Genomic DNA, 27,416 nt, shown 5'->3' with positions numbered 1-27,416 from the left:
GAATGGGTGCTGTATTTCGTGAAAAGCTTCTTCAGCATCTATTAATATAATCATATGATTTCTGATATGTTTGTTATTGATATAATTATTTAGACTAACAATTTTCCTAATATTGAATGAAGCCTGCATTTCTGGGATAAATCCTACTTGGTCATAATGTATTATCCCAGTGATAACTTGTTGTAATCATTTTGCTAAGATTTTCTTTAAGATTTTTGCATCTATATTCGTCAGGGAGATAGATCTATAATTTTCTTTTAACTCTTCTTGGTTTACTTATTAGTGCCATATTGGTGTCATGGAAAGAGTTAGGTAGAGGTCTGTCTTCACCTACTTTTCCAAAGAGTTTATATAGAATTGGAACCAATTGTTCCTTAAATGTTTGGTAGAATTCACTTGTGAATCCATCAGGCTCTGGAGATTTTTTTCTTAGAGAGGTCAATGATGGCTTGTTGAATATCTTTTTCTGAGATAGGGTTCTTTAGGTATTTAATCTCCTCTTCACTTAAGATGGGCAACTTATATTTTTGCAAATATTTGTCCATTTCACTTAGATTATCAAATTTATTGACATAGACTTGGTTGGGCAAATTAATTCTGAATTATTGGTTTAATTTCCTCTTCATTGGAGGTGAGTTCACCTTTTTCATTTATGATTCTAACAATTTGATTTTCTTCTTTCTTTTCTTAAATCAAATTGACCAGAGGTTTATCAATTTTATTGTTTTTTTTATCAAACCAATGCTTGGTTTTATTGATTAGTTCAATAGTTTTCTTGCTTTCGATTTTTATTAATTTCTCCTTTAATTTTTAGAATTTCTAATTTGACATTTAATTGGAGGTTTTTGGTTTGTGCTTTCTCCATTTTTTAGTGACATATTTAGTTCATTGATTTTGTCTTTCTCTAAAAAATTGGATTTCTATATTCCATTCCTGGTTCTATATACTGTTTCAAATTACATATAAAACATTGCATTAAGATATCAAATTAAATTTTATTGCAGCAGTCTGTAGTCTCATTTACCCTCCACACCTATCATTTTCTGTTTAAAAAAACACTCATGAAAGAAAACCATATTTCACCAATGTATTTCTCAATTGAAATTTTGATGTTTTTTTTTGTTTTTTGGGAAAAAAATTTAATCACAAATCAAATTTATATAGTGTTTCATGGTCAATAAAATCACTGAAAGTTTCACAAAGAAAACTCCTGAATGCCAGGGACATCTTATGAATCTATAAGAAATCCCACAGAACTGTTCTCAGATACTCCCCCTTGACCATTGGGCAAGGATGTTCAGATACATTGGAGGGAAAATTTTGATTTCTGAAAACCCTATCTCTAAAAAGTGCAGTTTTGGGGGAGACAGGGGGCGGAGCCAAGATGGCTACATGAAGGGATCCAGTCTTAGGAGCTCTCTGATAACCTAAGGACTCTAACTAAACTTTCAAGAGACAGAACCCACAAAGGGACCCAGTGAGGCAGTTCTCCTACTCAAGTTAACCTGGAAAAGAGCAGAAAGGCTCTGCTCCCCAGGGTCGGAGGGGCAGCCCACCGGAGGGGTGGCCCACCAGACCCAAAGAACTTCAGCCTCCCGGAGGCAGCCCCAGGGTGCTGGGAGCCGTGGCTCACAGCAGCGGGGGGAGTCTCCTGAGCTGCACCCCGGGGGAGCACCGGCACAAAGTGGGGGAACAGCTGGGGACCTCTGCCAGAGCAAGCACATAGAGCCCAGCCCTCAGGGCACACAGCAAGCAGCTTGGTCTTTCCACAGCCTAGACCAGGAAACAGAAGCAGGCGGAGCCAGTAAGCAGGAGCCCCCAGGGCATGAGCCCATTTTGCTGAGGGAGGGGAGTGAAGAGAGAATGCAGAGCTCTGTCCTCTGCCCCTGGAACAGGACTCTGGGGCTCTGACCACATTCAGATCCTGATCCCAGTCTAGGGCCCCCATAGAACAACAGGGCCCCCCCCCCCACCTCAGCCCCGTGGCAGAGGGGGGGCGCTTATGGTCATTCACAGACCAGGAGGGAGGAAAGACCTTCACACACTGAGATCCTTGTGGGAGTGTCCCAAAAGCTCAGGAAGCACCCCCAAACCAGTCTCAGGATGGGAAAATGAGCAACCAGAGAAACAAGAGGAACACCATTGAGAAATATTTTACCTGTGAGTCCAAGAAGGATCAAAACACTCAGTCTGAAGATGAGGAAGCACAAGCTCCTGCATCTAAAGACTCCAAGAAAAACAGAAATTGGGCTCAGGCTATGGCAGAGCTCAAAAAAGACTTTGAAAATCAAATGATGGAGTTAGAAGAAAAACTGGGAAAAGAAATGAGAGAGATGCAGGAAAAACATGAAAATGAAGTCAGCAGCCTAGTCAAGGAGATCCAAAAAAAATGCTGAAGAAAATAGCATGCTAAAAACCAGCTTAGGTCAAATGGATAAAACAGTTCAAAAAGTTATTGAGGAGAAGAATGCTTTAAAAAGCAAAATTGGCCAGATGAAAAAAGAGATAAGAAAACTCTCTGAGGAGAACAAATCCTTCAGACAAAGAGTAGAATTCAGGGAAATTGATGAATTTACCAGAAATCAGGAATCAATACTTCAAAACCAAAAAAATGAAAAAAATTAGAAGAAAATGTGAAATATCTCATTGAAAAAACAACTGATATGGAAAACAGCCTTAGGAAAGACAATTTGAAAATAATTGGAATACCTGAAAGTCATGATCAGGAAAAGAGCCTTGACATCATTTTCAAAGAATTACTACAGAAAAATTGCCCTGATAGTCTAGAAGCAGAGGGCAAAATAGAAATGGAGAGAATCCACTGATCCCCCTGAGAAAGAGATCCCCAAAAACCAACCCCCAGGAATATTATAGCCAAGTTCCAGAACTCCCAAGTCAAAGAGAAAATATTACAAGCAGCCAGAAGGACACAGTTCAAATATCGTGGAGCTGCAGTCAGGATCACACAGGACTTAGAAGCAACTACATTGGAAGCTCGTAGGGCTTGGAATACAATATACTGGAAGGCAAATGAGCTTAGAATGCAGCCAAGAATGAACTACCCAGCAAGGCTGAATGTCCTCTTCCAGGGAAAAAGATGGACTTTCAATGAACCAGGAAAATTTCAAAGGTTCCTTTTGGAATGGCCAGAGCTGAACAGAAGGTTTGATCTTCAGATACAGGACTCAGGTGAAGCATGGAGATTGGAGGAGAGGGGGGTGGAAATATGAGGGACTTAATGAGGATGAACTGCATGTATAGAAAAATGATACTGATAATATTCATATGAACCATCTCAGTTAATAGAGCAGGTAGAGGGAGCTTTTATAGTTGAAGCACAGGAGAAAGCTGAATTTGAAGATAAAATATGGTGTAAAAATGGAGTCAATACGAAAAAAAGGGAAATAGAATGGGAGAAAGAAAAAGGAGAGGGGGAATAGTCCAAGATATTTCACATAATAAATTTTTTTTAATTACAATGAGCTATTGCAATGATATGGAAGCGGGGGAGGCAAGGGGGAATGAAGGAACCTTTGCTCTCATCAGAGATGGCTAGGAGATGAAACAGCAAATATACTCAATGGGGTATAGACAATTGGAGTAAGAAGGAGGGGGGAGCAGGGGGAAGGGGAGGGGATGTGAATAAAGGAGGAGAGGATGGATCATGGGGGGAGAGTGGTCAGATATAACATATTTTCTTTTTTTACTTCTTGCAAGGGGCTGGGATTTGATGGCCTGCCCAGGACCATAGGGCCAGGTGGATTCTGGGCCTAAGAGGTGGTATGGGGGCTCAGGGCTTCTTGGCCCCAGGACCAGGGATCTGTCTGCTGCGCCACTCAGCGACCCTACAGCAGAGTCAGAGTGAAAGGAGAGAGAAAATATAGTACATGGTAGTGGAGAAGTAAGAAAGGATGGAGTTGTGATCAGCAATGGCAACCTTGGAAAAATATGGAAGTAACTTTTGTGATGGACTTATCAAAAAGAATGTGATTCACCCACCACAGAGTTGATGGTGTTGGAACAAAGACTGAAGCACATCTTTTGTTATTATTATTTGGGGGAGGGTGCAGGGCAAGTGGGGCTGGGTGGCCTGCCTGGGGCCACATAGCAGGGTGATCTTTGGGTGTCTGGGGCCGGATTCGAAAGCAGGTGCTCCTGGCTCAAGGGCCAATGCTCTGTCTGCCACCCAGCCACCCCTACTATTATTACTATTTTATTTTATTTTGGGTCTTTTTTTTCCTTCTTTTTGGTTTTTGCAGGGCAGTGGGGATTGGGTGGCTTGCATGTCACATGGCTGGGTGACTATTGGGTTTACGAGGCTGGATATGGACTCAGGTGCTCGTGGTTCCAGGGCTGGTACTTCGTCCATTGCGCCACCTGGCCATACCTACAATTATTACTGTTATTTTTTTTTTAATTTTAATTTTTGTTCTCTCCCTTTTACTTTTTTCGCCCAAGCAAGTCTTTCTATATTCATGGGGGGAGGGGTATTTTGTTTACTTGTAAACAAGAATATTTTATTAATGTAAAAAAAATTTGTACAAAATGAGAATAAAAATAAATTTAAAAAGGGGGAATGCAGTTTTTAAATTGAAGTCATCCCAATTCTTTTGATTTTTTAAAATTTCTTTTCTGATTTGGCATGCAGAGATCTTAATTACAAATATATGACATAACATTATGGCATTATAACTAATTTTGATGCAGAAATCTTAATTCTATCATCCTAATCTGATATTATTTAAGAAAAAAGCATTTCTGCCGGAAGAACCTGAAATCTCCAATTGTACCCAAAGAGCGAGATGGAGACCAGAATTTGATAAGGTTGAAGATCTTTATTCCCAGGGACTGTCTGGGGATTGAGTACCCAAATCAGACAGTATCTGAGTATTCAGGTAATAGGGTTTTGACAGTGTTTTGAGGGGGAGGTACTGAGAGCAAGCAAGATAAAGAAGCAAAGACAGCAGTTAGATATATTGTCTTGTTATACTAATACAAACATATGTAAACATATGGCTCAGCATAGATAGGGGGCTGAACAGAGTGGGAAAGGGTCAGGGTCTCTGTGTTATGTCTGAACATGTTTCCTGAGATGGAAGGAGTCAAAGATTCACAGGCTTCCCACAGGTTTGAGGGAGTGAACTTTACTATCTCATGGTGCCAGCCGCATCTGGGGAAGGGAGGCAGTCCTGAGAGGAAGCAGGAATCTTACAGATAAAGCAAGATAATTAGGTTAACAAGGGTGCTTTGTAAATCTTTACACAATTTTATGATATATCCATGACCCCTTGTGTCCTATCAGATTATTTTCAGACCCAAAGGCACCCAGCCAAAGTTATATTTCTAAAGAATTTCTCAGGGCCCAGAAGGATGTCAGGGACCCCTTTCTATACAGGAATTTCATAAACAGTGATATTGTACTTCACAATCGATTTCTGAAATGAATTTGGCAATTTTTAATTCCTTACATGTTTGAAAGTCTAGCTTTTTAATTACATGCAAACCACAGCTTTGGATTTCTCAATTGTTTTTCTGATTTTTCATTCTGTAGTCAACATCCTACAGAAGGCATTACTACATGATGTCAGATTGAATTTTCATTCAGCAGTTTGATTTTTCTTTTACAGTTCTGGTCATACTTTAAATTAAAAAAAAACATTTCAGACATAATAACTAGAAATCTCCAATCTTTGTTCGAAATGTCTTAATGAAATTTTAGGCAGAAGACTGAATTCTCATTTACAATTCTGATCAGACATTCTATGCTGAAAAAAAAGGACATTTGAAATGAAAACAAGAAAGCTCCAGTATCTATCTGAAATGAATTTGGCAGTTTTTTTATTCCCTATTTGTCTAAAACTCTGTTTTTATTTAAGTGCAAACTCAACTAAAGCTTTGAATTTCTTTTTTTTTTTAGGTTTTTTTTTTTGCAAGGCAAATGGGGTTAAGTGCCTTGCCCAAGGCCACCCAGCTAGGTAATTATTAAGTGTCTGCGACTGGATTTGAACCCAGGTACTCCTGACTCCAAGGCCGTTGCTTTATCCACTACGCCACCTAGCTGCCCCATAAAGCTTTGAATTTCTAAATATCTTTTGTGATTTGGAATTCTGTGGGTTAAATTAGCAAAATGACATAAGATTGTGCCATCATAAAAAATATCAATGTGACAATCTGAATTCTAATTTAGCTTCTGCTCTTAAATTCTATGTTAATAAAGCAATTCGGATTATTAAAACAGAAATCTCAAAGCTATTTTTGAATTGAATTTGAAATTTGTTTATTCCCTACCTCTTTGAAAGACTGCTTTTTAATTTAAAGCAAACTCAAACTTTGGATTTCTATATTTCTTACCTGATATGTCAATTGTATAAAAATCATTAATTATGACATCGTAATGAATGTTGATGAAGGAATCTACAGTCTCATTTACTCTTCTGATCTGATGCCATATTTTAAAATAACTCCTGCTCACAAGATAACCTGAAATGTCCAATCTATTTCTCAAATGAAATTGTCAGTTGTTTAGTCTTTCACTTTTTTGACTGGTTTTTGAATTAAACACAAATGGAAGCAATGGATTTCTGAATTTCATTCATAGTTTTACATCAAGAGTTTTACATGTCATATAATCCATTACGTTGTGACGTCACAATGAATATTGATGCAGTCAACTGATTTCTCAATTAAGAGGTCTGATCTGACAATCTGTGTTACAAAACTGCACTACTGAAATGATTAACTAGAATTCTACAATATATTTCTGAAATGAATTTGGCAGTTCTTTATTTCCTAACTCTGTGAAAGGCTGGTTTTTAAATTAAATTAAAAACAAACTTTGGATTTGTAAATTACAATCATTGTTTTTCATTCAGCGGTCCAAATTGCATATAAAGTATTATATTAAGATGCAATAATGGGCTTTGATGCAGCAGTCTGCATTCTTCATTACAGTTTTGACCTATAGTTCTATGTTTACAAAAAACAGTCACAAAAAGAAAAACAGATTTCAAGAACGGATTTCTCAAATGAAATTTTGATTTTTTGAATACCCTACCTCTGAGAAAGTTTTGCTTTTAAAGTGATGTCACCCCAGAGATTTTAATTTCTAAATTTCTCTTATTGTTTGTCATGTATGACATGTATGACAAATGTATGACATTAATTTCATGCATAACATATCATGCTGTCATCATGAATTTTGATGGTGTCATCTGAATTCTCATTTACAATTCTGATCTGACATGCTATTTAAAAAAAAAACACTTCTGTAGTGAGAATATAAAATCTCCAATCTATTTCTGAAATGAATTTGGCAACTCTTCATTCCTTACCTCTTTGAAAGTCTACCTTTTAAACTACATGGAAATCGAAACTTTGAATTTCCCTATTGATTTTCTGATTTTTCATGATATAGTTGATATTCTATGTAAGATATTAATTTATGATATCAAAATGAAGGTGGGTGCATCAGTGATTTCTCCTTTACAGGTCTGATCACACACTTCATGTTAGAAAAGCATTTTGGGGATACAAACCAGAAATATCCAATCTCTTTCCAAAACGTGTTTGACAGTATATTATACACTACCTCTTGTCCAATTTGGAGGCAGATTTCCTCCAAAATGTCTCCTTTCTGAGCCTCTGAAAAGCATAATGTTCAACTAGTCTTATCAAATTATCAACACTTTGGAAACAAGTGGCTCACAAATCATTTTTGTTTTATTTATCACCGGTGCAGAAGGGTAACTGATGAAACCAACAAAGAGTTTTATTTTCACATGGTGGTTAAAAGTAAATGAAGACAGGGGGCGGCTAGGTGGTGCAGTGGATAGAGCACAGGCCCTGGAGTCAGGAGTACCTGAGTTCAAATTCGGCCTCAGATACTTAATAATTACCTAGTTGTGTGGCCTTGGGCAAGCCACTTAATCCCATTGCCTTGCAAAAAAAAATAAAGAAAAACTAAAAAAAAAAAAGTAAATGAAACATCAGGGCACTTTCAGTGAAAGTAATATTTCACATTTCAAATCATGATGCAGGTTAGAATTGTTGTAGTAAAGCTCAATAGCCTTAGGCAAAACCACTTTCTGGAAATCATACAGTGCTTCTTCAGTCTGCAAAAATGTGTGGAAGGGAATTTACAGTTGATCTGTGAATGTCCTGTCAATGTTCCAGCATAGTTTTCTGAACTATTAAAAGTCTAATTAAAGAGCTAAACTATGCTATATTTTCAATGAAGTTGCCTAAACAGTACTTTTGCTGAGAGATGTTTCTGAAATTTGCTGTAAGATTATACACAATTAGAGAAGGATGTTTTTTCATACTGAATAACTGTTCTCTCACTTTTTGGTTGCAAGTATTGTGCTCCATTTTTCTATTGGAATGGGTGTTTCTCAAAAAAGCAGTTTCAGATGCGCATACTGTATCTTATACAAATGAAGCAAAAATGTTCATTAAGTGGTATAAATTGTACAGCACTCTACTAGCAAAGTTACATGCCTAAGTCACAACAGGCAATGTTGTACCACAAATTACAGTATCTACTCAGTTGGTTGTTTTTGATACTTTTAATTCTACATCGATTACTACCGTAGGCTAATGTTTCAAAAGCAAGTAAACCTGACAGTCACAGGACAAAACCTGTTCACCCAAATGTAAATGTTGATATCAGTTTCCAAAAATCACAATAAATGCAGAACAAAGGGAAGCGTTTGATGCATGAAACACCTTTGGGTGAAAAAGCATTGATTCCCACAAACAAAACAACAAAGCTACTGCACTCTACTTTCAAATGCATCGCAGTGGTTTAATTGGTAAGAAGACCAAATTGCAAGAGTTACAAGGAAATCAAGCAGATGGTTTAAGGACTTAAGTACCCTTATCAAAATGCATTACATTGTCCCAAGATTCCCAAATGGCCCTATGATGTATGGGAGCCCATTATCTTTTCAAGTGCTGCAGTGATATCACCATCTGTCTCTACCAATGCCTCCAAATTTGCTTCTCTGTTGAAGAAACCCATAGTCCTGAGCTGGTCCAGTTGTGGTTGAAATCTTACTTCTGCGTTTTCTAAGTGAGGGTTTTCCCCAGCAAGAGCTTGCACCGTTTCGGGAAGAGACTGTTGGCGTCCAGGTGGCTGCCCTGCATTTTCTCTAGGTGCTAAACCAGTGCTTTCTATAGGGCTTCCCGCGTTTCCCCTCCCTCCCAGGTCAGGAGCAAACTCTGGGATGAAACCCGGAGATTCTGTTAACACTTGTAGACCCTGATGAATTTCCAACAAGGCCTGAATGGTTCCAGGATAGTCCACTGCTGCTGATGTGTTGGAATTCTGTATTTGCTGCAGCAAAGTGGGAAGGTGCTCTCTCAAGTGTTCCTGAAGCTGAGTATTGCCAGTCAACAGCGAATTACTCAGCATCATCTGAGTAGCGAGATCATCAGGAATCTGACTTACTGATTGTATCATGCTCCTTACATAGGGTGCCCATAGCATGTTTGGCATAAGTTGAGGATTTTCCATTATTTGCTCCATTAAGTTCTGCATGACCGGAGTGTGGAACATGTGAGCTCCCACACCAGGCTCCGGATTTGGACTAGTGCTACTTTGTTCAACCTCGCTGGTGGCATTTCTGCTCATCCTGGACCTCTGGTGACCAGACGGTGGTGCCCAGGGATTAGGTAAGGGTTGTCTATTCTCTGTACGAGAAGAGTGATTTCCTTCGGCAGAGGGTGAACTCCTCAGTGTTGAAGCAAATGTGTTACTACCAAAATGTTCTTCAGCTGCGTTCCACATGGGCTCCTGAAAGTCAGCATACATCCGCAGCAAAGCATTGTATCCACCGGGTAGGCTTTCGAGATTATTCAGGGCTCGATCTTGACTCCTTATCATTTCCTGCATCATTGCAGGATTCCGAGCAAGGTCAAGGGTTTCTCTCATTATTTCTGGGTTGTTGATCATATGACCAATCTCTGGATTTTGTTCGACCAACTGCAACATTTGAGGGCTGGCCATAATTAACTGCCTCATCAGCTCCGGGTTGTTAAGCAGGTTCTGGACAAAAGGATTTTCCATAATCTCGATCATCATGGCCGGGTTGGCCCTGAGTTGCTGCCTCGATTGGTTGTGCAGTTCAGCGAAGTGGGAAGTGTTCAGGCCCAGGCTGCTCAGCCCCGCCAGACCTCCAAGGCCGCCCAGACCCCCAGGGCCACTGCTGCTGGAAGATGGTGCCCAGCTCGTGCCGGCAGATGCTGCTGTGGAGGTGGAGTGGCTGGTGGCGGCCTGGGATCGCAGAGCTGGGTGGCCCTGGGCTCTGGTCGGTGTCTTTATCACGAGGTGAACAGTCAGTCCTTCACGAATTCCGTGCTGGCTCAGAGTTTCTTCATCTTTTAAAATGTGTCCAGCAAATACGAGCACAAGCTGGTCAGGATGGGCCTCGAATCGTGAGGAGATGTGTTCCTTAAACTGCCGGACGGAGGTGGTCTCGGGCACCTCGAACTCCTCCACCTCCCTCGGGGTCTTCACAGCGACTCGGAGGATCTGGGAGTCGCTGTTGGGGGAGGTGACACCTTCGACTGCAGTGGTGTCCCAGGGACCGCTGCTCTCTCCGCTCTCAGACATAGTGGCGTAAGCGGCTCGGGAAGAGCTGGGCCTAGCACTGATAGAGGTGGGGGACACCGGGGCGTGAGCCTGGTCCAGCCCAGATGGAGGTGGGGGTGCCCAGGGGGAGGAGCCTGGCCCAGCCCAGATGGAAGTGGGGGAGACCTGGGAGGGGAGTCTGCCTAGCCTACATGGAGGTGGGGGAGACCCAGGGGAGGAGCCTGGCCCAGTTCTAATGGAGATGGAGGAGACCCGGGCAGAGAATCGGGCCCAGACCAGATGGAAGTGGGGGAGACCCAGGGGAGGAGCCAAGCTCAGGCTGTATGGAGGTGGAGGAGACCCGGGGGAGTAGGGCCCAGCCCACATGGAGGTTGGGGAGACCCAGGTGGGGAATCGGCACCAACCCAAATGGCAGGTGAGACCCCGGCGGGGAATTGGGCCAAGCCCAGATGGAAGTAAGGGAGATCCGGGTGGGGAGTCAGGCTTAGCCCAGATGGAGGCTGAGGAGACCCAGGGGAGTAGCTGGTCCCAGCCCAGATGGAAGTAGGGGAGACCTGGGCGGGGAGGGGAGTCTGCCTAGCGAAGATGGAGGGGGTGGAGACCCTGGTGAAGAGCATGGACCAGCCCAGATGGAGGTGGGGGAGACCCAGATGAGGTGAATAGCCCAGCCCAGATGGAGGTGGGGGAGACCCAAGCAGGGAGTTGGCCCAGCCCAGATGGAGGTTGGGGAGACCCAGGGGAGGAGCCAAGCCTAGCCCAGATGGAGGTGGGGGAGACCCAGGGTAGGAGGCTGGCCCAGCTGAGATGGAGGTGGGGGAGACCCAGGGGAGTAGCTGAGATCAGCCCAGATGGAGGTGGGGGAGACGCAGGCAGGGAGTCGGCCCAGCCCAGATGGAGGGCGAGGAGACCCAGGGAAGGAGCCGGGCCCAGCCCAGATGGAAATAGGGGAGACCAGGGCAGGGAGTCTGGCCCAGTCCAGATAGAAGTAGGGGAGACCTGAGGGATTAGCCTTGCCCAGCCCAGATGGAGGTGGGGGACACCCAGGGGAGGAGCCGGACCCAGCCCAGATGGAGGTCGGGGAGACCTGGGGGAGTAGGGCCCAGCCCAGATGGAGGTGGGGGAGACCCGTGGGAGGAGCCTGTCTTAGCCCAGATGGAGGTGGGGGAGACCCAAGAGAGGAGTCAAGCCCAGCCCAGGTAGAAATGGGGGAGACCCACATGGGGAGTTGGGCCCAGGCTCCATGGAGGCAGCATTTACCAGGGTCGGGAGCCGGCTTTGCGGTGATGTTGAGGATGACCGAGATGGTGAGCAGGCACTGTGGTGATGTTGAAGATGACCCAGACAGGGAGTTGGTACTAGCTGAGATGGAGGTGGGGGAGACCCGGGTGAGGAGCCTAGCCCAGCCCAGATGGAGGTGGGGGAGACCCAGGGGCCAAATGGAAGTGGGGGAGAACAAGGGGAGGAGCTGGGCCCAGCCCAGATGGAGGTGGGGAAGACTCGGGCAGGGCTTCGGGCCCAGTCCAGATGCAGGAGGGGGAGACTCAGGGGAGGAGATGGACCCAGCCCAGATGGATGAGGGGGAGACCCGGGGAAGGAGACTGGCCCAGCCCAGATGGAGGTGGGGGAGACCTAGGGTAGTAGATGGGTCAATCCCTGATGGAGGTGGGGGGAGACTCGGGCAGGGTGTCTGGCCCAGTCCAGATGGAAGTGGAGGAGACCCAGGGGAGGAGCTAGGCCAGTCCAGAGGGAGGTGGGGGGAGAACAAGGGGAGTAGCTGGGCCCAGCCCAGATGGAGGTGGGGGAGACTTGGGCAGGGTGTCTGGCCCAGTCCAGATGGAAGTGGAGGAGACCCAGGGGAGGAGCCAGGCCCAGCCCAGAGGGAGGTGGGGGAGACTCAGGGGAGGAACCTTTCCCAGCCCAGATGGAGGTGGGGGAGACCCAGGGGAGGAGCCTAGCCCAGCCCAGATGGAGGTGGGGGAGACCTGGGTGGGGAGTCGGGCCCAGCCTCCACGTAGGTGTCATTTACCAGGGTCAGGAGCCGGCCTAAAGGTGGTGTTGAGGATGTTCCGGGCGAGCAGCCGGCCTCGCGGTGGTGTTGAGGATGACCCGCGCCGGGAGTCAGGCCTAGCCCAGATGGAGTTGGGGGAAACTCAGGCAGGGAGTTGGGCCCAGCCCAAATGGAAGTAGGGGGGACCCAGGGTAGGAACCTGTCCCAGCCCAGATGGAGGTGGGGGAGACACAGTGGAGGAGCCTAGGCCAACCCAGATGGAGGTGGGGGAGACCCAGGGGAGGAGCCTGGCCCAGCTCTGATGGAGGTGGGGGAGACCCAGGGGAGGAGATGGGTCCATCCCTGATGGAGGTGGGGGAAACTTGGGCAGGGTGTCTGGCCCAGTCCAGATGGAAGTGGAGGAGACCCAGGGGAGGAGCCAGGCCCAGCCCAGATGGAGGTGGGGAAGACACATGGAAGGAGCTGGGCCCAGCCCAGATGGAAGTGGGGGAGACTCAGTGGAGGAGATGGGCCCAGCCCAGATGGAGGTGGGGGAGACCCAGGCACAGAGTCTGGCCCAGCCCAGGTGGAGTTGGGGGAGACTTGGGCAGGGAGACAGGCCCTGTCCAGGTGCAAGTGGGGGAGACTCGGCAGAGGAGATGGGCCCAGCCCAGATGGACAAGGGGGAGACCCGGGGAAGGTGACTGGCCCATCCCAGATGGAGCTGGGGGAGACCCAGGGGAGGAGTTGGGCCCAGCCCAGATGGAGGTGGGGGAGACCCAGGTAGGGAGTCAGCCCAGCCCAGATGGAGGTGGCGAGAGACCCAGGGGAGGAGCGAAGCCTAGCCCAGAGGGAGGTGGGGGAGACCCATGGGAGGAGCCTGTCTTAGCCCAGATGGAGGTGGGGGAGACCCAAGAGAGGAGTCAAGCCCAGCCCAGGTGGAAATGGGGGAGATCCACATAGGGAGTTGGGCCCAGCCTCCATGGAGGCAGCGTTTACCAGGGTCAGGAGCTGGCTTTGCGGTGATGTTGAGGATGACCGAGATGGTGAGCAGGCCCTGCGGTGATGTTGAAGATGACCCAGACAGGGAGTTGGTACTAGCTGAGATGGAGGTGGGGCAGACCCGGGGGGAGGAGCCTAGCCTAGTCCATATGGAAGTGGGGGAGACCCAGGGGAGGAGCCAGGCCAAGCCCAGATGGAAGTGGGGGAGACCCAGGGGAATAGGGCCCAGCCCAGATGGTAGGTGAGACCCCGGCGGGGAATTGGGCCAAGCCCAGATGGAAGTAAGGGAGACTCGGGTGGGGAGTCAGGCTTAGCCCAGATGGAGGTGGGGGACACCCAGGGGAGGAGCTGCGCCCAGCCTAGATGGAGGTCAGGGAGACCTGGGTGGGGAGTTGGTCCCAGCCCAGATGGAGGTGGAGGAGACCCGGGAGGGAGCCAGGCCCATCCGAGATGGAGGTGGGGGAGACCCAGGGGAGAAGCCTGCCCCAATCCTGATGCAGATGGAGGAGACCCAGGGTAGGAGCCAAGATCAGTCCAGAAGGATGTGGGGGAGATTCGGGGGAGGAGCTGGGCCCAGCCTACATGGAGCTGGGGGAGACCCATGGGAGGAGCTGGGACCAGCCCAGATGGACTTGGGGGAGACTTGGGGAAGGTGACTGGCCCAGTCCAGATGGAGGTGGGGGAGACCCAGGGGAGGAGATGGGTCCATCCCTGATGGAGGTGGGGGAGACTTGCACAGGGTGTCTGACCCAGTCCAGATGGAAGTGGAGGAGACCCAGGGGAGGAGCCAGGCACAGCCCAGAGGGAGGTGGGGGAGAACAAGGGGAGTAGCTGGGCCCAGCCCAGATGGAGCTGGGGGAGACCCAGGGGAGGAGTTGGGCCCAGCCCAGATGGAGGTGGGGGAGACCCAGGGGAGGAGCGGAGCCTAGCCCAGATGGAGGTGGGGGAGACCCAGGTAGGGAGTCAGCCCAGCCTAGATGGAGGTGGCGAGAGACCCAGGGGAGGAGCCTGTCCTAGCCCAGATGGAGGTGGGGGAGACCCAAGAGAGGAGTCAAGCCCAGCCCAGGTGGAAATGGGGGAGACCCACATGGGGAGTTGGGCCCAGCCTCCATGGAGGCAGCGTTTACCAGAGTTGGGAGCCGGCTTTGCGGTGATGTTGAGGATGACCGAGATGGTGAGCAGGCCCTGTGGTGATGTTGAAGATGACCCAGACAGGGAGTTGGTACTAGCTGAGATGGAGGTGGGGGAAACCCAGGTGAGGAGCCTGGCCCAGTGCAGATAGAAGTGGGGGAGACCCAGAGGAGGAGCCAGGACCAGCCCAGATGGAGGTGGGGGAGAACCAGGGGCCAAATGGAAGTGGGGGAGAACAAGGGGAGGAGCTGGGCCCAGCCCAGATGGAGGTGGGGAAGACACATGGGAGGAGCTGGTCCCAGCCCTGATGGAGTTGGGGGAGACTTGGGCAGGGAGTAGGGCCCAGTCCAGATGCAGGAGGGGGAGACTCAGGGGAGGAGATGGACCCAGCCCAGATGGACGAGGGGGAGACCCAGGGAAGGAGACTGGCCTAGCCCAGATGGAGGTGGGGGAGACCTAGGGGAGGAGATGGGTCCATCCCTGATGGAGGTGGGGGAGACTCGGGCAGGGTGTCTGGCCCAGTCCAGATGGAAGTGGAGGAGATGCAGAGGAGGAGCCAGGCCCAGCCCAGAGGGAGGTGGGGGAGACCAAGGGGAGGAACCTTTCCCAGCCCAGATGGAGGTGGGGGAGACCCAGGGGAGGAGCCTGTCCCAGCCCAGATGGAGGTGGGGGAGACCCGGGCAGGGAGTCGGGCCCAGCCTCCACGTAGGTGTCATTTACCAGGGTCAGGAGCCGGCCTCGCGGTGGTGTTGAGGATGACCCGCGCCGGGAGTCAGGCCTAGCCCAGATGGAGTTGGGGGAAACTCAGGCAGGGAGTTGGGCCCAGCCCAAATGGAAGTAGGGAAGACCCAGGGGAGGAACCTGTCCCAGCCCAGATGGAGGTGGGGGAGACACAGTGGAGAAGCCTAGGGCAACCCAGATGGAGGCGGGGGAGACCCAGGGGAGGAGCCTAGCCCAACCCAGATGGAGGTGGGGGAGACCCAGGGGAGGAGCCTGGCCCAGCTCTGATGGAGGTGGGGGAGACCCAGGGGAGGAGATGGGTCCATCCCTGATGGAGGTGGGGGAGACCTAGGGGAGGAGCCTGTCCCAGCCCAGATGGAGATGGGGGAGACTCGGCAGGGAGTTGGGCCCAGTCCAGATGCAGGTGGGGGAGACTCAGTGGAGGAGATGTGCCCAGCCCAGATGGACGAGGGGGAGACCCAAGGAAGGAGACTGGCCCAGCCCAGATGGAGCTGGGAGAGACCCAGGGGAGGAGTTGGGCCCAGCCCAGATGGAGGTGGGGGAGACCTAGGGGAGGAGATGGGTCCATCCCTGATGGAGGTGGGGGAGACTCGGGCAGGGTGTCTGCCCCAGTCCAGATGGAAGTGGAGGAGACCCAGGGGAGGAGCCAGGCCCAGCCCGGAGGGAGTTGGGGGAGAACAAGGGGAGTAGCTGGGCCCAGCCCATATGGAGGTGGGGGAAACCCAGGCAGGGAGTCGGGCCCAGCCCAAATAGAAGTACGGGAGACCCAGGGCAGGAACCTGTCCCAGCCCAGATGGAAGTGTGGGAGACCCAGGGGAGCAGCCTAGGCCAACCCATCTGGAGGTGGGGGAGACCCAGGGGAGGAGCCTAGCCCAACCCAGATGGAGGTGGGGGAGACACAGGGGAGGAGCCTGGCTGAGCCCAGATGGAGATGGAGGAGACCCGGGCGGGGAGTCGGGCCCAGCCTCCATGTAGGTGTCATTTACCAGGGTCAGGAGCCGGTCTAAAGGTGGTGTTGAGGATGACCTGCGCCGGGAGTCAGGCCTAGCCCAGATGGAGTTGGGGAAAACTCAGGCAGGGAGACGGGCCCAGCCCAAATGGAAGTAGGGGAGACCCAGGGGAGGAACTTGTCCCAGCCCAGATGGAGGTGGGGGAGACCCAGGGGAGGAGCCTAGCCCAACCCAGATGGAGGTGGGGGAGACCAAGGGGAGCAGCCTAGGCCAACGCAGATGGAGGTGGGGGAGACCCAGGGGAGGAACTTGTCCCAGCCCAGATGGAGGTGGGGGAGACCCGGGCAGGGAGTCGGGTCCAGCCTCCATGTAGGTGACATTTACCAGGGTCAGGAGCCGGCCTCGCGGTGGTGTTGAGGATGACTTGCGCCGGGAGTCAGGCCTAGCCCAGATGGAGTTGGGGAAAACTCAGGTAGGGAGTCGGGCCCAGCCCAAATGGAAGTAGGGGAGACCCAGGGGAGGAACTTGTCCCAGCCCAGATGGAGGTGAGGGAGACGCAGGGGAGGAGCCTAGTCCAACCCAGATGAAGGTGGGGGAAACCCAGGGGAGGAGCATGGCGCAGCCCAGATGGAGGTGGGGGAGACCTAGGGGAGGAACCTGTCCCAGCCCAGATGGAGGTAGGGGAGACCCTGGGGAGGAGTATGGCCCAGCCCAGATGGAGGTGGGTGAGACCAAGGGGAGGAACCTGTCCCAGCCCAGATGGAGGTGGGGGAGACCAACAGGAGGAACCTGTCTCAGCCCAGATGGAGGTGGGGGAGACCTAGGGGAGGAGATGGGTCCATCCCTGATGGAGGTAGGGGAGACTCGGGCAGGGTGTCTGGCCCAGTCCAGATGGAAGTGGAGGAGACCCAGGGGAGGAGCCAGGCCCAGTCCAGAGGGAGGTGGGGGAGAACAAGGGGAGTAGCTGGGCCCAGCCCATATGGAGGTGGGGAAGACACATGGAAGGAGTTGGGCCCAGTCCAGATGCAGTTGGGGGAGACTCAGGGGAGGAGATGGACCCAGCCCAGATGGACGAGGGGGAGACCTGGGGAAGGAGACTGGCCCAGCCCAGATGGAGGTGGGGGAGACCAAGGGGAGGAGATGGGTCCATCCCTGATGGAGGTGGGGGAGACTCAGGCAGGGTGTCTGGCCCAGTCCAGATGGAAGTGGAGGAGACCCAGGGGAGGAGCCAGGCCCAGCCCTGAGGGAGTTGAGGGAGACCCAGGGGAGGAGCCTGGCCAAGCCCAGATGGAGATGGAGGAGACCCGGGAGGGGAGTCAGGCCCAGCCTCCATGTAGGTGTCATTTACCAGGATCAGGAGCCTGCGTCGCGGTGGTGTTGAGGATGTTCCGGGCGAGCAGCCGGCCTCGCAGTGATGGTGAGGATGACCGGCCCGGGGAGTCCAGCCTAGCCCAGATGGAGTTGGGGAAAACTCAGGCAGGGAGTCGGGCCCAGCCCAAATGGAAGTAGGGGAGACCCAGCGGAGGAACCTGTCCCAGCCCAGATGGAAGTGTGGGAGACCCAGGGGAGCAGCCTAGGCCAACCCAGATGGACGTAGGGGAGACCAAGGGGAGGAGCCTAGCCCAACCCGGATGGAGGTGGGGGAGACCCAGGGGAGGAGCCTGGCCGAGCCCAGATGGAGATGGAGGAGACCTGGGCGGGGAGTCGGGCCCAGCCTCCATGTAGGTGTCATTTACCAGGGTCAGGAGCCGGCCTAAAGGTGGTGTTGAGGATGACCCGCGCCGGGAGTCAGGCCTAGCCCAGATGGAGTTGGGGAAAACTCAGGCAGGGAGTCGGGCCCAGCCCAAATGGAAGTAGGGGAGACCCAGGGGAGGAACCTGTCCCAGCCCAGATGGAGGTGGGGGAGACACAGTGGAGGAGCCTAGCCCAACCCAGATGGAGGCAGGGGAGACCCAGGGGAGGAGCCTGGCCCAGCCCAGATGGAGATGGAGGAGACCCGGGCGGGGAGTCGGGCCCAGCCTCCATGTAGGTGTCATTTACCAGGATCAGGAGCCTGCGTCGTGGTGGTGTTGAGGATGTTCCGGGTGAGCAGCAGGCCTCGCGGTGATGTTGAGGATGACCGGCGCGGGGAGTCAGGCCTAGCCCAGATGGAGTTGGGGAAAACTCAGGCAGGGAGTCGGGCCCAGCCCAAATGGAAGTAGGGGAGACCCAGCGGAGGAATTTGTCCCAGCACAGATGGAGGTGAGGGAGACCCAGGGGAGGAGCCTAGCCCAACCCAGATGGAGGTGGGGGAAACCCAGGGGAGGAACATGGCCCAGCCCAGATGGAGGTGGGGGAGACCCAGGGGAGGAGCCTAGCCCAACCCAGATGGAGGTGGGAGAGACCCAGGGGAGGAGCCTAGCCCAACCCAGATGGAGGTGGGGGAGACGCAGGGGAGGAGCCTAGGCCAACCCAGATGGAGGTGGGGGAGACCCAGGGGAGGAAACCTTTCCCAGCCCAGATGGAGATGGGGGAGACCCGGGCGGGGAGTCGGGCCCAGCCTCCATGTAGGTGTCATTTACCTGGGTCAGGAGCCGGCCTCGCGGTGGTGTTGAGGATGTTCCGGGCGAGCAGCCGGCCTCGCGGTGGTGTTGAGGATGACCCAGGCAGGGAGTCAGGCCTAGCCCAGATGGAGTTGGGGGAAACTCAGGCAGGGAGTCGGGCCCAGCCCAAATGGAAGTAGGGGAGACCCAGGGGAGGAACTTGTCCCAGCCCAGATGGAGGTGGGGGGAGACGCAGCGGAGGAGCCTAGGCCAACCCAGATGGAGGCGGGGGAGACCCAGGGGAGGAAACCTTTCCCAGCCCAGATGGAGATGGGGGAGACCCGGGCGGGGAGTCGGGCCCAGCCTCCATGTAGGTGTCATTTACCTGGGTCAGGAGCCGGCCTCGCGGTGGTGTTGAGGATGTTCCGGGCGAGCAGCCGGCCTCGCGGTGGTGTTGAGGATGACCCAGGCAGGGAGTCAGGCCTAGCCCAGATGGAGTTGGGGGAAACTCAGGCAGGGAGTCGGGCCCAGCCCAAATGGAAGTAGGGGAGACCCAGGGGAGGAACTTGTCCCAGCCCAGATGGAGGTGGGGGAGACGCAGCGGAGGAGCCTAGGCCAACCCAGATGGAGGCGGGGGAGACCCAGGGGAGGAACCTGTCCCAGCCCAGATGGAGGTGGGGGAGACCCGGGTGGGGAGTCGGGCCCAGCCTCCATGGGGGCTGCATTTACCAGGGCGGGGAGCCGGCTTCTCGGTGGTGTTGAGGATGTTCCGGGCGAGCAGCCAGCCGGCCTCTCGGTGGTGTTGAGGATGACTGGGGCGGGGCGCCGGCCTCGTGGTGATATTGACGGTAACCGGGACAACGGGCGGGACTCACTGTGATGTCAGCGGTTACCGGGGCGATGACCTGGACTCTCTGTGATGTCGGCGGTTACCGGGGCAACGACCTGGACTCGCTGTGATGGGGGGTTACAGGGGCGATGACCTGGCCCCACTGTGATGTCAGTGGTTACCAGGGCGATGTCTTGGCCCCACTGTGATGTCAGCGTTACCAGGGCGATGACCTGGAGTCGCTGTGATGTGGGGGTTACAGGGGTGATGACCTGGCCCCACTGTGATGTCAGCGGTTACAGGGGGATGACCTGGACTCGCTGTGATATCAGCGTTACCGAGGCGATGACCTGGCCCCACTGTGATGTCAGTGGTTACCAGGGCGATGACCTGGACTCGCTGTGATGGACATGGTTACTGAGGCGATGACCTGGGCACACTGTGATGTCAGCTGTTACCAGGGCGATGACCTGGACTCTCTGTGATGTCAGCTGTTACCGGGGAGAGGACCTGGCTTCACTGTGATGTCAGTGGTTACCGGCGCGATGACCTGGACTCGCTGTGATGGACATGGTTACCGAGGCGATGACCTGACCCCACTGTGATGTCAGTATTTACTGGGGCGATGACCTGGACTCGCTGTGATGTCAGCTGTTACCGGGGAGAGGGCCTGGCTTCACTGTGATGTCAGTGGTTACCGGTGCGATGACCTGGACTCGCTGTGATGGCGGCGGCCTTGAATCATTGGAGTCGCATCTCACAGTGATGACGTTTGCGCCGTCATTTTCCCATGCCCCGCCCACTCCGGAAGTAGGTTTCTGATTCTCTTTAGATTTCAGATTTCGCAATTCTTTCTAAGAGTTGCTTTTTTATGTGGAATTCCAGAGCAGAGGGAAAATTGGAATTCAACGGCTGCAGCAAGATGCAGTGTGACCTCATGACCTTGCTGCACCTGGGAGGGGAGCCCTCAGTGCTCCATCAGAAAACATATTTGGAAATCCAAAGCCTAGATGAGGTCGCACATAATTAGGAAATCAGACTTTTAGACAGACAGGCATGAAGAATGTCGAGTGTGAGTTCAGGTACACGCTGGCGATTTCTGGTTTTCCCCTTTTATCCTGTTAACATGATCCTTTTTCCTTAATCTGCAGCATCAGATCAGAATTGTAAATGAGAATTCAGACTGGAGCTTCAGAACTCACTAGGAGTCGTAATGTTCAAGGACAGAAGGCATTTTCACCGCAGTAGGCCAAGAGAGACAAAAGTAACCTGTAAACCCAAACTTTAACACCTAATTAAATAAAAAAGGCGGACATTCCAACATGTGGGGCGAACAAAACTAATTTGTGTGTGTCTGTGTGTGCCTGTGTGTGTATGTGTCAGGTGTGTGTGTATGTTTACTGTGTATGTATATGCATGAGTGTATATGTTAGGTGTGTGTATGTGTGTCTATGTATGTATGCATGATAGATTTATGAGTGTGTGTGTATATGTGTCTGTGTCTGTGTGTATGTATGGTGTGTGTGAGTGTGCATGTCTATGTATCTGTATTTGTACGTGTATGTGTCTGTGTGTCTGTGTATTGTTACATGTGTATGAGCATGTATATGTTTATGAGTGTGTTGTGCATGTATGTGTATGTGTGTTTCTGTGTATGTGTATACATACTTATGTAACTGTGTATGTGTTAGGTGTGTATGAGTGTGTATGTGTATCTCCATGTGTGTATGCGTGGGTTAGTTGTGTGTGAGTATGTGTGTATGTGTCTTGTATGTGTGTGTATGTGTGTATGTGTATGCACGTGTATATGTGTATCTGTTAGGTCTGTATGAGTGTGTATGTGTATATGTATGTATGTATGAATCTGTGCATGCATGTGTGTGTTAGATGTGTAAGTGTACATGTGTATACATATATATGTGTGTATGCGAATGTGTTTGTATGTGTATGTATCTCTGTGCATGTCTCTGTGTGTATGTGTATGTATATGTGTATGTGTTAGGTGTGTATGAGTGTGTATGTGTATAGGTATGTCTGTGTATATGTATGCATGTGTGTATGTGTATGTGTTTCATGTGTATGTGCATGTATTTGTTTATGTTAATGTGTGTGCATGTGTCTATGTGTATGAGTGTGTATGTATATGTGTGTGTCTCTGTGTATACATGTGTGTATGTATTGTGTTTGTGTATTTGTGCATTGTATGTGTGTGTGTGTGTGTGTGTGTGTGTGTGTGTGCTGTGTGTGTCCACCCAGGGTCAGACATGAATAGTAGAGCTCTCTCACCTGAATAGGGACAGTCATTATCCCACCCCAGGACACAGACCACATTGTGCAAGGCTAAAAGTAGCCAGCAGCGTCCCCACCCCCTCCAGGTCAAAGGAGAAGGCCTCAAATCAAGGTCACAGACACTTGGCAGGAAAGCCACCAGCGCCCCTTACTGGCCAGCCCACCTGCAGTTATTCAACTCAGTGAACAAAGCCTCTATGGATCCCAACACCAAACCTCGGTGAATCTGCCCTGCCCAACACAAGACCTTAGGAAAATGAAGAAAGGCCAGAGAAGGGGGGGCACAGAAAAATCCCTAGCAGACAAAGCTCCCAACTCAGAGTGATCTAGAACCTCGGAGGAGAATCTGATCTGGTCTCCAGCCCAGAAAGACTTCCTTGAAGAAATCTGGAAGGAGTTGAAAAATCAATTGGAAAATTTGGAAAACAAACACATCTCTACTTACTTTTACTTGGATTCTGAAAAAGGTCTATAACTTTCCTGTTCTGCCTTCTAATACATAAACAAACAAACAAATGAATGAATAAATGAATAAACGAATAAATAATTAAATAAATGAACGAATAGATAAATAAATAAATAAAACCAGGCTCCCTTCTTGCAATAAAATCTCTACCACCTTTAAGTACAGTTTTTTTACATAATACCTTTAATCTACACTAAAGTGAAAACAAATCACAGTGTGAAACTCAAAAAACTTCAGACCATGTTTCTTTTTTGTTTTTAATTTAGTTGTGGAATGCTTTAAATTCACAGGAGTTTTGCTCTAATTTCTTTTATATTATTTTATTAAGTCTTTCATCTTATTTTAACTATTCTCTGATTTTGTTTGAATTTCTATTTCATGGGATGTCTCCTGAGCAGATTCAAGGATTAATAAGGCAGGTGTAAAAAGTCAAAATGCAACTTCAAGAATAGTGAGAAAAAAAGTGTACTTCAGTCTGTGTTCAGACTCCAATGGCTCTGTCTCTGGGATGAGCTGTCTTCTTTATCATAAGTCCACCAAAGAAGTTGCTTCAATAGTTTTCCCACAGTTGGTATCACTAGCTGTATTGCCCTGCACTCTACTCCTTCTCACTTTCATCTATTCCATTCTCTCTCTCCTTTCACCCTGTCCCTATTCAAAGGTGTGTTGTATCTGCACCTCTCCCTCAATCTTCCCTCTCTTCTATTACCTATTCCCCCTTTCCTCCCCTCATTCCCCCTTATCCCATCCCTTTCTTCTCATTTTTCTCTAGGGTAAGATAGATTTCCTCACCCTATTAATTGTGTATGTTATTTCCTCTCGGAGCCATTTCTGATGAGAATGAAGGCTCACTCATTCCCCCTTTCCACTCCATTGAAAAGCCTTTTCTTGACTGTTATGTGAAATTTCTTAGTTTCTTCTTCATCTCCTTTCCCTTCCTCCCAGTACTTTCCTTTATCTCTCATTGACTCCATCTTTTTACTATATTACAGCATTATATTCCACTCCTTCCTATGTCCTGTCTATATATGCTCCTTCTAATAGCTCTTATAAATGAGAAAGTTCATATGAGTTATCAATATCTTCTTCCCATGCAGCAATGCAAACAGTTCAATATCATTAAGTTCCTCATAGTTAGTCCTTCTCTTCCAACCCCTCTATGGTTCACCTGAGTCCTATATCAAACTTTCTGCTCAGCTCTGGTTGTTTAACTAGGAAAGTTTGAAAGTCTCCTGGTTTCACTGAAAGTCCATCTTTTCCCCTGAAAAAGGATGTTCAGTATTGCTGGGTTGTCGATTCTCAGTAGTAAATCAAGATCTTTTGCATTCCGGAATATCATATTCCAATCCCTGCAAGTCCTTAATGGAGATGCTGCCAGATCCTGTGTAATCCTGACTGTGCAGCATCAGTAGTTGAATTGTTTGTTTCTGGCAGCTTTTAGAATTTTCTCTTTGATTTGGGTGTTTTAGAATTTGGCTATAATATTCCTTGAAGTTTTTCTTTTGGGATTTCTTTCAGGAGGTGACTGGTGAATTCCCTTGATTTCTATTTTACCCTCTGCTGCTAGGATCTCAGGGCAATTTTGCTGTATTATTTCTTGAAAAATGAAGTCTAGGCTCTTCTCCTGATCATGGCTTTCAGATCATCCAATAATTTTTAAATGATTTCTTCTGGATCTGTTTTCAAGGTCCGTTGTTTTTCCGAGAGATTTCACATTTTCTTCTAATTTTTCGATTTTTTGAGGAGAATTTTATGTCTTCCTGATTTCTTGCCAAGTCATCAGCTTCCTTGAGTTCCATTCTGCATTTGAAAGACTTATTGTATTTAGACAGCTTTTTTATCTCCTTTTCCAGCTGGCCAATTCTGCTTTTAAAGGCACTGTTCTACTCATTAGCCTTTTGTTTTGCTTTTTTCCATTAGGCCTAAACTGGTTTTTAAAATATTATTTTCTTCAGTATTTTTTGGATATCTTTCACGAAGCTTTTGATTTTGTTTTCAAGATTTTTCTGCATGGCTCTCAGTTCTCCTCCCAATTTTTCCTCCATCTCCCTTAATTGCTTTTCAAAGTCTTTTTTGAGCTCATCCATAGTCTGAGCCCATTTTCCTCTTGGTGGTTTGGGATACAGAAGCTTTAATTTTGTCATCATCTGAGTATGTGTTTTAATCTTCCCTGGGACCAAAATAGTTCTCTATGGTCAGATTCTTCATTTTCTGTTGTTTGCTCATTTCCTCAGTCTAAGACAATACTTCCAAGGCACTGTTTTTCTTTGGGACCTTTATTCCTCCAAGGTCTTATGCTCTCTAGCCTGTGCTTTGATATGTAGATGCTCCCCCCCCCACACACACACACACTCCCCCCTGCCCTGGGGCTAGAAGGAGGATCCTGTTATCTTATTATGGAAGCCTAAACTCCAACCTGGATCTGATTGTAGGCCAACAACAGAACCTTTCCTATCTCTGGGGGTGCAGGCTGCTTTCTCCAGATGCTCACTGCAGATCCTGTGGTCTGTGCTCCTCACTCCACACTCATTCTGGTGTAGCAGAATTCTATCACTGTCCTTTCAAGCTGTTGCTCGTCATCTGTGGGCTGGGCTGGGCTGGGCTGGGCTGCTGATTTTTCTCCACCCCTGATTCTGGTGAATCATATCTTTGTCATGGAACCCCTAAGTTATCTTGGACTGGGAAAATGTATCATTCCGTCTTTCTGTGGATTCTGCCCCTCTAAATTTTGGCTAGAGTCATCATTTGTTTCTTTTTTTGGAGTTTGGGAGGGGAAGGAGTTCCCAGGAAATGTTGCCTTCACACTGCCATCTTGGCTCCACCCAAAGACTATTCATTTAATTTTTAAAAATGTTATCATGTTGTGTAATTCTGCTATGTCTTATATTTCATGTTTCTTCCTTAAATATATGATTTCTCTCTCATCACATTCTACTTAGATAAATGTAAACCATGGAAACAATGTAAAGAGCAAGTTGCTGCTTTCTTCAGGGGAGGGAGGGAAGTAAGTAAGATTAGGAAGGAAATTGTAAAATTCAAAAACTAAATACATTTTCCAAAAAAATCAATAAATAATGGTACATAAATAGAATGTCACTAAGATCAACAAAGAAACACTATAATAACCTTTTTAAATTAATCAAAACTTTTTTTTTAAGTAGAACACACTGCAAACTAACTCAGAATGGTAAAGGAATAAGAAATGAATACAAAATACAAAATGTGCACAAAAGATTCCTGAAGAGAACTTTGGTGAGCTGACTGTATTTTGGTTATATTTTAATCATTGAAAATAATTCAATGAAAATGAAGTATTTATTAAAAATCTTAGTTGTTGTTAGAATTAAATACCACTTTTAATCAAACAATCATTTGTAATTGAATAAGCAAATACATCAAAACAAAACAAAAAAGTTCTTTCCTCTGGGCAAGATCACCTAGATGAGATTCTGTTTGAGAGGTCCAGATCCAGGTGGGCAGTGAGGATCCTCCTGGATGGCCTCCAGTCAAAACCTTGGAATTTTGGTCTTGTTGCGGTTCAGTCTTGTCACACTCTTGCTGACCCCATGGACCACCGCCTGCCAGGCCTGCCCCTCCTCCACTCTGATTCCTGGCATCCAAGACAGCATCTTCCCTCATCCCCTCTGCCTACCCGTCCCCTTTGGCCTTCAACCTGTCCCACCGTCAGGGGTGGATACACAGCATCAGCCTCCAGGTAGGGGGAAGCTGGGGAGCCAGCTCAGGTGGTGCCCTCAGCCTCCACCTCCCCCTAGGAGTGTGGCATCACCTGTATGGGTTTGTATGCAGGCTGGCAGGGAAGTTGGGCCTGCCAGGTTGGCATCCTGGGTGGGGCTTGGGCAGCATGGGGTGAGGGGGAGCCGAGCTGCGGGAGCAGGATCTGAGTGGCAGGGGGGGCCTGGAGACCTAGAGGAGGAGGGGCTTCTGTGAGGGGGCCTCGGCTGCTCCAGCCTCCTTCTCCTCAGGGCGGGGCCTGGCTGGGAGGGCAGGGTCCCAGCTGCTGCCTCCACCCTTTCCTCCTGCCAGGCCCTGGTGCCCCTGGGAGCCCTGGCCAGGTAACAGAGGGCAGGGCACTCTGCGTGGGAAAGCTTCAGGGCCTGGGCACCCGGGGGTGCTGTTCCTGCTGGGGTCAAGGGGGGCTGAGAGGAGACCCTTCCAGAGCCACTTGGAGCCCCAGTCTGATGTCTCCAGATGTTTCCCACATTAAAGGAAGATTGTGCCCTTTCCAGGGTAGGCCACAACTTGTAAAGAGATAAAAATAAGGGGAGGGGGGAACAGCATTTTATGCTAAAGCAGGTTAAGCTCCAAGAGACAATAGCAGCAATAAACCCCAAGGAACATGAGCATTTTAAAGGGTCTTTTTATGTACAATATTACATCAGAGTGAGAGAGAGAAATGATTCTTTACACATTACAAACTTGTACATTCTTTTAGCTTAGAAAATTCAATAAAAAAACGACTCCTAATGTGTGGATTTCTTCACTGACATAAAGCTTGATCAAACTTAGCTACCACTGTCATAATCTCATCTACTGAGGGAGGAACAAAGTTTACTAAAACAGACTCTATCAGTAAATTGAGTCACGTGACAGTTTAAACTACATTGAGGTCATTCATAGTCCACTGATGAAATAGGGAGATTTCAATGTCAGCCAGAGAACTGAGGGATTGTTGATAGTGGGGATTTTTCCTCTGGCTTCTTGTCTAAGGAATGTTTCAGGCCTTCCATAAATTGTCACATCCCACAGTGGATTTCAGTCTCATCACTAGCTTCCCAAGTAGGAGAAATGACCCCCAAAACTTAACAAAAGAAAAATATGAAAATCATTCTCATAGTTCCCTCTTTTCATCATAAAAGTGGTCTGTAACTCGTTCCCACAATTGAAAAT

At 49.2% G+C, this 27,416-nt stretch overlaps 1 pseudogene; it reads right to left on the bottom strand.

The window, feature by feature from the left end:
* Positions 1–8,621: 8,621 nt before the first annotated feature.
* Positions 8,622–19,723, bottom strand: LOC141497964 (ubiquilin-1 pseudogene; annotated as a pseudogene).
* Positions 19,724–27,416: the final 7,693 nt, after the last annotated feature.

This window comes from Macrotis lagotis, chromosome X (assembly GCF_037893015.1).
Source record: "Macrotis lagotis isolate mMagLag1 chromosome X, bilby.v1.9.chrom.fasta, whole genome shotgun sequence".
Classification (NCBI taxonomy): Eukaryota; Metazoa; Chordata; class Mammalia; order Peramelemorphia; family Peramelidae; genus Macrotis; species Macrotis lagotis.
Note: the sequence above shows the minus strand (reverse complement) of the source record. Positions and strands in the feature narration are given on the sequence as shown.